Raw genomic sequence first — 12,212 nt, 5'->3', positions numbered from 1 at the left:
ATACATTATAAAAAAATAGCTAAATTTTCCAAAATCAATAACATCTACAAAATCAGAGATTCAAAAAGCTCTGTGAAAGAAAACCTGGATAAACAAAACAGGAAAACACACAAGTGAACATCATAATCGAATTGACAAAGAAACAGTGAATCAGAGAAAAAAAATCCATTACACAAAGTAGAACAATGTAAAGATTAATCAGTAATTTCTCATCTGAAAAAATTCCAAGCCAGCACACATAAAAAACTGACATCTCTGTAGCAGTGAAAGAAAAAAAAAGTCAAACTAGAATTTATATCCAGTGAAAACATCTTTCTTACATGAGAGCAACATGAAAACATTTCTGACAAACAAAAGCAGAGAGAATTTGTAAGGAAAGAAAAGCTACAGGAAGTTCTTCCAGCTACAGGAAATCAACACCAGATGAAAACTTGGATCTACAACATGAATAGAAAGCACTGAAAATTATAAGCTTATTAGTAAATATAAAATATTTTCTTATCTTTTATTTTCATATTTATTTGAAAAACAAAAAAGTAGCAATATATTGATATTTGTAACATATATAGAAGGAAGATGTACAACAAAATCAGCACCAATGATGGGAAGGGCAAAGGAAAATACAGCATACCATGGTAATTACATTATAACTGAAGTGATATAATTGAATTTGAAGACAGGCTATGAAAAGGACAAAAATGCATAAAGCAAATCCTAGAGCCACCACTAAAAAATAAATAAAACAAAAAAGGAAGAGTATATTAGTCTACTTTCACACCGTTGATAAAGACAACCTGAGACTGGGCAATTTACAAAAGAGAGAGGTTTAATGGACTTACAATTCCACATGGCTGGGGAGGCCTCACAATCATGGTGCAAGGTAAAACACAAGTCTTACATGGCAGCAGACAAGAGAAGGAAGTTTGTGCGAGAAATTCTCCTTTCAAAATCAGATCTCATGAAACTTAAGAAACACTTCCCCCAGGATGCAATTACCTCCCACGTAGTCCTTCCCACAATATGTTAGGAATTCAAGGTGAGATTTGGATGGGGACACAGTGAAACCATATCAAAGAGTAAATAAGCCAAGAGAAGAGATTAGATAGAATACTAAAAGTTGGTAAAAAATAACACTTGGAAAAATGGCAAAAACAAAGATGACAGGCAAATGGAAAACAATCTAATAGTAGATAAACCCAACAATATTAATATTAATATTAAATATAAATAATCTAAACAATCATAGACAGAGATTTTAAGATTATATTTTTCCAAAGAAGCAAGACCCACCTACATGCTATCTATAGGAAATATACTTTAAATTTTTTTTTTTTTTGAGATGGAGTCTCGCTCTGTCACCCAAGCTGGAATGCACTGGCCAGATCTCAGCTCACTGCCAGCTCCGCCTCCCGGGTTCATGCCATTCTCCTGCCTCAGCCTCCCGAGTAGCTGGGACTACAGGCGCCCACCACCTCGCCCGGCTAGTTTTTTGTATTTTTTAGTAGAGACGGGGTTTCACCGTGTTAGCCAGGATGGTCTCGATCTCCTGACCTTGTGATCCACCTGCCTCGGCCTCCCAAAGTGCTGGGATTACAGGCTTGAGCCACCGCGCCCGGCCTAAATATTTAAATATAATATATTAGTCTGCTTGAGCAGCCATAACAAAATACCATAGAAAGGGTGGCTTTAACAACTGAAATTTATTTTCTCACCTTTGCAGAGTCTGGAAGTCCAAGATGAAGGTGCCAGTGTTGTTTTCCAGTGAAGTCTCCCTTAATGGCTTGCAGGTTTGAAAAGTAAACAACATTATTGTTAAAAACTCATGAGTTAATAGAGCAATCATAAATAATATCAGAAAATATTTTGCACTAAATGAAAAGAATAGCACAACATATCAACATTTGTGGGATGCAGCTAAAGCACTACTGAAGTAAGCAGAGTGGAGGTAATAATAATGATAAATAAAACAAAATAAACCATTGAGACAATTTTTAAATGTAATATAAGCATTTATAAAGATCAATAAAATTGATGAAATTGCTAGATTGGTTCAGAAAAATAGAAGATTTACCAATATTGTGCATAAAGAGGAGACATCATTAGCGATCCTACAGACATTAAATTATAATAAGGAATTTTATTAATTACTTTATTCCAATTTATTTGAAAACAGATCAAGTGGACACATTCATTAAGAGATCCAAGCTGCCAAAATTTACTTAAGAAATACAATGTCCAAACATAGTTACATTGTTTAAAATTGAATTGGTCACTTAAAATCTTCCTTACAAAAAAACTACAAGCCAAAAACAAACAAACAAAAAAACAAGCCAAAATGGCTTCACTGTTGATTTCTTTCAAACACACACTGAAGAAACAACAATTTTAACCCATAATCTCTCAAAATATAGAAAAAGAATACTTCCCAATTTCTCATTTAACATCATCATTATACTGATATCAAAACCAGGCAAAACCATTACAGGGGGGAAAAAACCTACAATCAATTACAGACTAAAATCCTTTAAAACAATTAGTAAATCAGCAGTATATATTCAAACTGGAAACAAGCAATATGTATTTTTAAATATTTTGACTAAGTAGGGATTGTCCTAGAACTGAAGGGTTGTTTTAACATACAAAGATCAATGTTGTTGCACAATTTAACAAATGAATTACCATCTAGATGATGACCATTATAGAACTTAACAAAACTGAAAATCTATTCATAATTTAAAATCAGCAAATAGAACAGTCAGGAACTTCCTCATCCAAATAAAGGTAACTATGAAATATCTACTCCTAACCTCAGTTTTTAATGGTGATGGATTAAATACTTTCACCCAAAGATTAGCAATAAGACAAGGATAACAGTTTTTACCACCTTTTGTCAACCCTGAAATGGAAATCCAAGTCATAGCAATAAAATAAGAAAAAGAAATAAAAGTCTTATACATTGGAAAGGAAGAGGTAAACAAACTATAGATATTAGCACTCAGCATTATCATGTATGTTAAAATTGCTAAGGAATCATATAAAATAACTACTAAGACAGATAAGGAAATTTAGCTAGGCCATATGATAAAAGAACAAAATATGAAAATCTATTGTAGCTTTACATACTAGCTATGAAGAACTAGAGATTATTTTTTAAATTTCACTTAGAATAGCATCAAAAATAGGTATAAATTTAATAAAATATATGCAAGATGTGTACAATAAAGTATACACATTTTGCAAAAGGAATTAAAGAAGAATTTAATAAATTAATATAAATACTATCTTCATGGATTTTAATATTCAATATTGTTAGATAGCAATTATTCTCTAATTATACTATAAATCTTTATGTAACCCTAATTAAAATTCACATTAGATTTTGTTAGAAATTGACAAACTGATACAGAATATAAAATAACTTCATAAGGAATCTTTTAAAATGAAATCCCAGAAAAGATCAAACTAAAAAAGACTATATTAAAAAAAAAAAGAAAGTCTCAGAAGAAAAACCATAGCTTCAATGCTTGTATTTTGTACATCAGCAGGGTGACTATAGTTAACATTAATCAAATGCACATTTCAAAATAGCTAGAAGAAAATATTTCAACTATTCCTAGCATAAAGAAAAGATAATCATTTAAGAAAATGAATATCCCAATTACCCTAATTTGATTATATGAATGTATCAAATTATATCACATGCACTACCAAAATATGAACAGTTATTATGTAGCAACTGAAAAAAAGAAAAAAATTAAGCCTCAAAATAAATGAGTTAACTATTCAGTTTAAAATATTAGGCCGGGCCCGGTGGCTCAAGCCTGTAATCCCAGCACTTTGGGAGGCCGAGGTGGGTGGATCACAAGGTTAGGAGATCGAGACCATCCTGGCTAACACAGTGAAACCCCGTCTCTATTAAAAAATACAAAAAACTAGCCGGGCGAGGTGGTGGGTGCCTGTAGTCCCAGCTACTCGGGAGGCTGAGGCAGGAGAATGGCATAAACCCGGGAGGCGGAGCTTGCAGTGAGCTNAAAAAAAAAAAAAAAAATTAGAAAATATGTTAATCCCTTGAAGTTGAAAAGATGTTAGTAAACATTTAGTATCAACTAAAATAAATAATAAATGAAGAAAAGACAATTTTCCTTACAATAGAAGTCCAATTTATACATGTAAAAGAATAATGAAAATAAAAAACAGCATTTGAAAAACACAATGTTAATGACTGTTGCAGGCAAAAATCATTGATAGAGGTTGAAATTAGCAAATAGAAATACAATGAGATAGCATATCTGCATAGTCTCAAAGTATCTCTTTACAAGATAATTATTAATTATGAAGGGAAAAATTATAATTTTAGTGTGGATAAACCTGAGAGACATTACGTTATCCAAATGATTAAAGTTAAAAATCATCAGTAATAAGACCAATTTACGTTATGTACCTCATGATGTCTGAAAAGGGCAAAATATCACTTCTGTGATGTTCTTGCAAAAGGGCATAACTTTAGTCTAATACTGAGAAAGCATCAGGTAAATGCAGCACAGAGACATTCTGCAAAATAACCGACCAGACTCTAAAAGGGAGGGAGACTATCTAAAAAAAAAAAAAAAAAAAAAAAAAAAAAAAAATCAGAGGAAAAGCATTGATTAAAAAAGTAAGCTGTAAAATAAGTGGTAAATTTCTAGGAAAAATATAAAGTTATAATATTGATTTAATTAAAATTAACCTTTCTCTAAATTTAACTGAGGTCAGTAAGTCACCTCATGTATTGTTTATTATCTACTATAGAAAAGAAATTAAAGAAAATGCTTTTAAAACATTGATGTACAACTCAATAATTTGGTAAATAAATTGCCATTATTCCAGAAAATATGTTTAAAATATTTTGCAATTTATTATTTGGTGGAAAATTACATTATTTATTTTTTATAATGTATTTGCAAATAATTTAATGTAATTAATTGTAATGTCATCTAATTCCACATCCTGCTATAAACTGTGTTGTCCTTCATCTAGACAGATGAAAATCTAGTCCACTTTAAACATCTCCAAATACAGATATGTCTCACATTCTCTAAGAAACTACTTTGATATCCAGTCTAGAGCACAACATTACTTTAAAACTTAAAAAAAATTCTCTAATGGCACAATTTAATTTTAAAAATACATTTATAAATGAGTTCCATCAAGGTGAAAACAAATTAAGCTTTATTTCCCAAATACCCTTTTTGTCACAGTCACCCCAAAACCCATAGAAAGCATTTTCAAAATTTAACTAATGTTTTGCACCTGGAAAATGCAGGCATACATGGGGAGTAGGAGGAGAACTCAGTTGACAGGATTTAAAATAAAGTTCTCTGTTGTGGAGGATCTTGTTGAAGGAAAAGCCGGAATCTTCTCTTTTGGTCAGCAAAGCAAATTAGGATGGTGTTGAAATTATATCCGTCTTGTCATCTCCCTGGCAGGACACCTTTTGATAGGACCTTCTGTTCCTCCCATTTCTTGGCAGACTCTTACTTTGGGATGTCTGGAAATAATGGAACTTTCAAGACTAAATAATGGAGCCTGGCAGAGCTTCTGTAGTTTTTACTTAAAGATCTAAATCATATATTTGCATCAGGTCATTTAAAGTAAACTTGAAGTACTTGAATTGAAGCTTGAAACACAACTGCTTAGTAATAGAATTCAACTTTGTCAACTCTCCTTGTGACTGCAATTTTATCTAGAAAATGGGACTTGCAGTATTTTAAGTGTATCATGCCGCTTTTAAAGAATGTGATACTTCACACTTTAAGCAAGAAAAGATAAAATATCCAGACAGAAGATTTGGTACCCATCATTGGAACCAGATGCATGGTTTTTTTTTTGTTTTTTGGCTTTTTTGTTTTTGTCTTTAATGGGCAAAGGATGGGAATTTGCCTGTATTTGGTTTTCCTCCATTCCTCACAAGCCTCATCTAAGCAGAAGCTCTTACTGACTTCAGAGGGACTACTACAACTTTGACTCCAGAACAAACACCTGTATGCAATTCCAAGGGCTCAGAGCAAAACAAACATGGGCTATACCTTTCACCATCGTCATGATGTATGTAAAATTCCCAAATACATGTTCTCCTAGGGCTTGATCTCCTGAAGAAAAACTTTATTTATCCCTAGATGAGGCCTGGATTTCATGGCTAGCATTTTCTGAGACGACAGATTTAAGTAATGCCATTTTGTAAGCACAGAGAGGACTTCATTAAAGGCTTGCTGGTGTTAGCTTTATTTTAGTCTTGAAAAAATATGACTAAATAAGACAATCTCAAAAGCATTCTGCTGAGTGAAAGAAGCCTTATACGAAAATGTACATGTTGAATGAATTCATTTATATGAAGCTCTAGAACGGGCAAAACTAATCAACGCTAAAACAATAAACTAAGAATTTGTAAAGCTTCTGTGTGGGAATAACATGTGCATTTGATTTAAAATATCTCCATTTGCAAATTTACCTGAAGTAACAGCTAACACTCAAAAAAAGATGCTTATTATCAGATAACATTTTGTTTCTCAGATAGGAGGTAAGAAGCAAATAATTTTAATTGAAATTTTTTTCTTTAAATTTTTTATTGTGGTAGCATACACATAACATAAAATTTACCATTGCATTTATTCTAAAGTATATGATTTGGAGGCATTAAATTCACAATTTTGTAAAAACATCACCAACATCTAGTTCTGGAGGTTTTTCATTACCCCAAAGGAAAATCTCCTACCCATTGAGCCGTCACTCCCCATTCTCCTCTTCTCCCAGCATTATTTGTAAATGTGTCTTTTTTATTTCAGTCACTCATTGATTACATGACTAATTTTTCAATGCCTCCTGGCACTGGGACAGAATAGCAGATGGAATGTGTCCAGGACAGACTCACTAGGTCTCTCCCTTTAGACAGCTCCTTCCCTACCTTGCCCCAAGGGTATGGCAGGAAGCAGAAGGAATGGGAACACAGGTAAGAGGCTGACACTTGCAAAGAGGAGCACTGCAACATAAAATTGCAACATTTGTTTTCTAGCGACACTTTTTAAATACAGTCTTCCTTTAGATATTAGCACTCAGCATTATCATGTATGTTAAAATTGCTAAGGAATCATATAAAATAACTACTAAGACAGATAAGGAAATTTAGCTAGGCCATATGATAAAAGAACAAAATTTTAGATGTTGGGACTTTCATGAAAAGTTTTCAGTTGACTTTGAAAGAAAGGCTTTGAAGTGCTTTAACAAATTATTTAGTGAGATCAGCAAAGGACAGGGAATCAGTAACTTATGGTTCTATTCTTGTATACTGGTGACTTCCTGTGTGAGTTTAGGCAAATCATTTACTGTTTGTTGAGTTACTTATTGGGGTGTTCTTATTTCTCAGAATGAGTAAAACAGTTAAATCTATCTAAGCTGGAATGGACATATAGAATATACCTTGTGAATTTTATGCAACAAGGGTAATAACCTACTTTCTGAATGACTAAGGGTCTCAAGCTTTCTCGGCATAACCTTTTCGCATGGCCTCATTGGTATCCATGCAAATCATGTTCGACAGAGCAACATTTGACAAACACTGACCAGAATCACAAACCAAATTAGATTCTACATGTATTTTTAATGAGGAAGAGAGTGGCGACATTATCAGGGACATTCATATGGATGGATAGAATCAACACCTTTATACACACACACGCACAGACACATGTTTTCCTCAGATTTTCCAGTTTAGTCCAAACTTCAATGTCAAGTCCACTTGACAAACTTTAAACATCACAAATATTTCTTCCTCTGGGCTATTCAATCTCATATAATCTATTCCTACTCTTACACAGTCATGTTCTCTAGTTTACCTCAGTCACTTTTCATGGCAATTTGGCAATATACAAGAAAATTAAAATTTAAATAAAACTTAACTTATACCTTGATTCTAAATGCTTTTGATATTTATCCTAAAGATAAAATTTCACACACTTGTGGGCAAATAGTTTAAAATGTTCTACTATAGCATATTTTAATATAAGAAAAAAATAAAAATAATATCATAGTAATCTGTACCTATCCATACAATCTACAACACATCCATACAATTGAGTCACAAATAAGGCAGACCTTATGCATGTTGATGTAGAACGATCATACTATGTTGTTACAGAGTTCATTTATTAAATCATCAAATAACTAATGGAGTGCCTACTATATTCCAGGTACTTTTCTACATACTAAGATACAACAGCGAAAAAAACAAAGTTCCTGTCCTCTAAGAGGTATATGCAGATCATAAACAAATATGTCAGTTTAAGTGCTTTGGAGAATCCTAAAGAGCTTAAGGACAGTGAGGAAGAAAGGTGTCAACGCATAAGCCAGGATAAACTAGGTTATACTCTGGTAACAAACCCCAAAATCTTTTTTCTATAAAACAGAATTGGCCAGGTGCGGTGGCTCACATCTGTAATCCCAGCACTTTGGGAGGCCGAGGCAGGTAGATTCTGAGGTTAGGAGTTCGAGACCAGTCTGGCCAATACGGTGAAACCCTATCTCTACTAAAAATGTAAAAACTAGCCAGGCATGATAGCGCTCACCTGTAGTCCCAGCTACTCGGGAGACTGGGGCAGAAATAATCGCTTGAACCCAGGAGGTGGAGGTAGCAGTGAGCCGAGATCGTGCCACTGCACTCCAGCCAGGACGACAAAGCGAGACTCCATCTCAAAAAAAAAAAAAGAAAAAAACCAGAATGAATACCACTCATTCACTCCCTAGTCCAGTGATTTTCATGTGGAGAGCCGTAGCTCTATGCAGTGATCACTCAGGGATCCATGTGGTGGTGTCTCCAGCAGGTGTCAAGGCAAGGAAAGAGGGGTCATAGAGAATCACCCACTGACTTTTAAATGCTTCCACCTGTCACTCCTGTTTACACTGTATTGACCAAAGGAAGTCACATGGCCTCACCTGACTCTCAGAGTGGAAATGTAATTACCCTGTGCCCCACACCATGTGCCAGAACAGCGAGGAGATCCCAATATGAGTGAAAGGGGTTTACGTCTACACAGGCTTATGTTGCCATTAATCAAGTCCCTGCTGGAAAGTTGACATCCACACTCTGATGAGAAGGCAATGAAAGAATTCGCTCTGTGGATATTAGAAGGGAGAGCACTCTGAGCAGATAAAACAGCAGGGCACAGATTCGAAGGAATTATGCCTGGCCTATTTCAGGAAAGTAGGGAGGCTGGGCTGATTCAAAGAATTTGTAGGAGGCCGGGCGCGGTGGCTCAAGCCTGTAATCCCAGCACTTTGGGAGGCTGAGACGGGCGGATCACGAAGTCAGGAGATGGAGACTATCCTGGCTAACACGGTGAAACCCCGCCTCTACTAAAAAAATACAAAAAACTAGCCGGGCGAGGTGGCAGGCGCCTGTAGTCCCAGTCACTCGGGAGGCTGAGGCAGGAGAATGGCGTAAACCCGGGAGGCGGAGCTTGCAGTGAGCTGAGGTCCGGCCACTGCACTCCAGCCTGGGCGGCAGAGCGAGACTCCATCTCAAAAAATAAAAATAAAAAAATAAAAAAGAATTTGTAGGATAATGATAAAGATATTAGAATAATGCCACAGAAGTTGTAGGAAGTCAAGCACAGAGAGCTCCTGGGCTGCTTACTCTCAGGATTTGGTTTTAACACTGAATGAGAGGCTAAAAGCAAGAAAACGACAGATCTGTCTTATGTTTTTAAAAGATCATTCCACCTGCTGTGAGGAGAATGAACTGGGGTGGGGGGCAAAAGTGGAAGCAAGGAAACAGATTAGAAGACAATTGCAATAATTCACAAGCAATGATCGTTTGGGATGGGATGATTGCAGAAGAGGATTAGAAGTGGTCAGAGTCTGTGTATATGTTAAGGTACCATACACAATGGAGAAAAAGTAAAAGAACAAGGTGGTAAACAATATATACAACATAACACCATTTGTGTAACACAGGAGAAAACAGAAAAAATGACTGACAATAGTTACACCTGGAAAATGACTGGTACTGGGAATCAGAGGAGGTGGTAGGAGACATTTACCTTTATCACACTGTTTCAAAAAATACTATTTTCTGCCATAAGCATATAGATATGCCTTTAATAACTAACAATAAACAAATTAGAAAATCCAGCTCTTGAATGTACATACTGTTCAAAACAAAGAATTTCAAAATTATTATGAACTACAGGTTAAATATTGAATACTGAATATTTGAATATAATATTTTAACATTTAAATTATATTCATATGATCTTGATGCAAGAGTGCATTCAAGTTATAAAGAACTACAACATAAATTATGTAATTGTATCTTTCCAACAACCCACAAACACCTATATAAAATGTATTCATTAGAACACTGATTCATTTTTTCATGCTTCATGATGCTTCACACTTTATGTATTTTACTGTATGCCCGGAATTACATTAGAGACTTAAGGAAAAAACAAGATGAAAGAAAACAAATGTAGCAAAATAAATGTAAGTATACATAACTCATGTTATCGCTGTTTTTAAAAAATTAAAAAGTGTGGGATGTTGAATCATATTACCAGGAGTAAAACTGTTTACAAACTCAGAAGCAACTGGTATACAATGTTCAGCACTTAAAATTCTTATTAGATAATCGTGTTCAGGTTGGGTCTCCAAAGTACAGACAGATATGAAAGTCTTAAAAAAAAAAAAAAAAAAAAAAACAACTTTCTCAAAGGAGAACCACAATGACAATTAAAAGATTAGGAAGTAATGTTTATGAGTAAAGTTTACAAAAAAGGGAATATTGAGCTGCAAAAGACAATGTGAATGTTGATTGAATACTGACCCTCAGAGTAACTAAGAAGTTTAAAGGTCCTGGCTGACTATTCTCTGCCTCAACCTAGAAGAGAAAATAAGGAAATGATTTGAAGCTATCACAGCAAGCTAGACATGAGTAACGAGTGAGGATGTTAGACACTGGAATGAAGTCACGGCATTTCTTCCTCAAGGGCCTTACTCTTTAAAACAGAGATCAATTTTCATATGCCTCAATGACTTCCTAAATCCCCTTCATCCTTCTGATTCTCTCTCTGGAGAAAGGGATTCCTTGACCTGGAATCCATCGCTATGCCAAATAGCCTTCAAGGTCAGGAAGCGCTCTAGTATAATTCACCTAAATAGATCAGGCTTCAACTTGAATCCATTTCCTCTTGCTCTTTTTTTCGTGTGAAGAAAGAAACATTTGTCATGGAGCTTCATTTCAGCGCATTTCCAATAATTCAAAACAGTAATTTTGTGTTCTGGCCTTTCTTTCTTCATGCTAAATGATTTCTATTGCTTCAATATTTCACAAATTCTGTTCACGTTTTAATCTAGTTCATTGCAATATCAATCACAGCTCCTCAATTTATAGTATGTATTGCAGTGAGAGTCTTCTAGAATCTGTTCTTCATATCTCTTTTATGCAATGGAACAAGCTTTGATTAAGAATCTGCATCTCTGCGTCTCTGATATCAAAAGATGCATGATATTTTTAAGCCTTGACAGCTGATCTGCTCATCTGAATATTCAATTTCATTCATCCACAACATAGGGGTCAGATCTTGTATTGGAATGTCTCTTCTACTTCCTAAAACTTAAATGTTTGTGGTTCCTGGGTATACTACTCAAAATATTTTGCTACAAATGCCAAAAATCCAATGTGAACTAGCATAGAACAAAAGGGGGATTTATGTAACCAAGTCACAGAGGCAGGGGTTACAGCTGGGCTTCAATTATAATACAAAATCAAACATAATCAGGATTTTTTTTTTCCTCTTAGTCTCTTGACTCTGCTTCCCTTTGCACTCCACCTTCAATTTTTCTTCCTACTGACCAAGTCTCCAACATTTTAACTTGTAAATATCAGTTACATTTGCCCCCCATCTCTATTTTTAATTCAACAACCATCAATCTGTTCTTTATCATGTCTTACCCAGACTAACAAGTTTTTCCTACGAGGTTTCCCCTGTTCTCAGCTTCTTTCTTCTTAATCCATTTACAATTTAAATTATATCATGCCACTTCTGTGGTTATAAACCTCCAAAAAGTTCTTATTCTTTGGTGTACAAAAAATCTAAAATTCTACAATATTCAAGACCTGCAATGATTGGCACCCTTTGGATTTCACTAATTCCAACTTTTCCTAACAATTTAACTATTCTGAA

This window comes from Rhinopithecus bieti, unplaced genomic scaffold (assembly GCF_001698545.2).
Source record: "Rhinopithecus bieti isolate Rb0 unplaced genomic scaffold, ASM169854v2 scaffold_4480, whole genome shotgun sequence".
NCBI lineage: Eukaryota > Metazoa > Chordata > Mammalia > Primates > Cercopithecidae > Rhinopithecus > Rhinopithecus bieti.
This window is presented reverse-complemented; position numbering follows the sequence as displayed.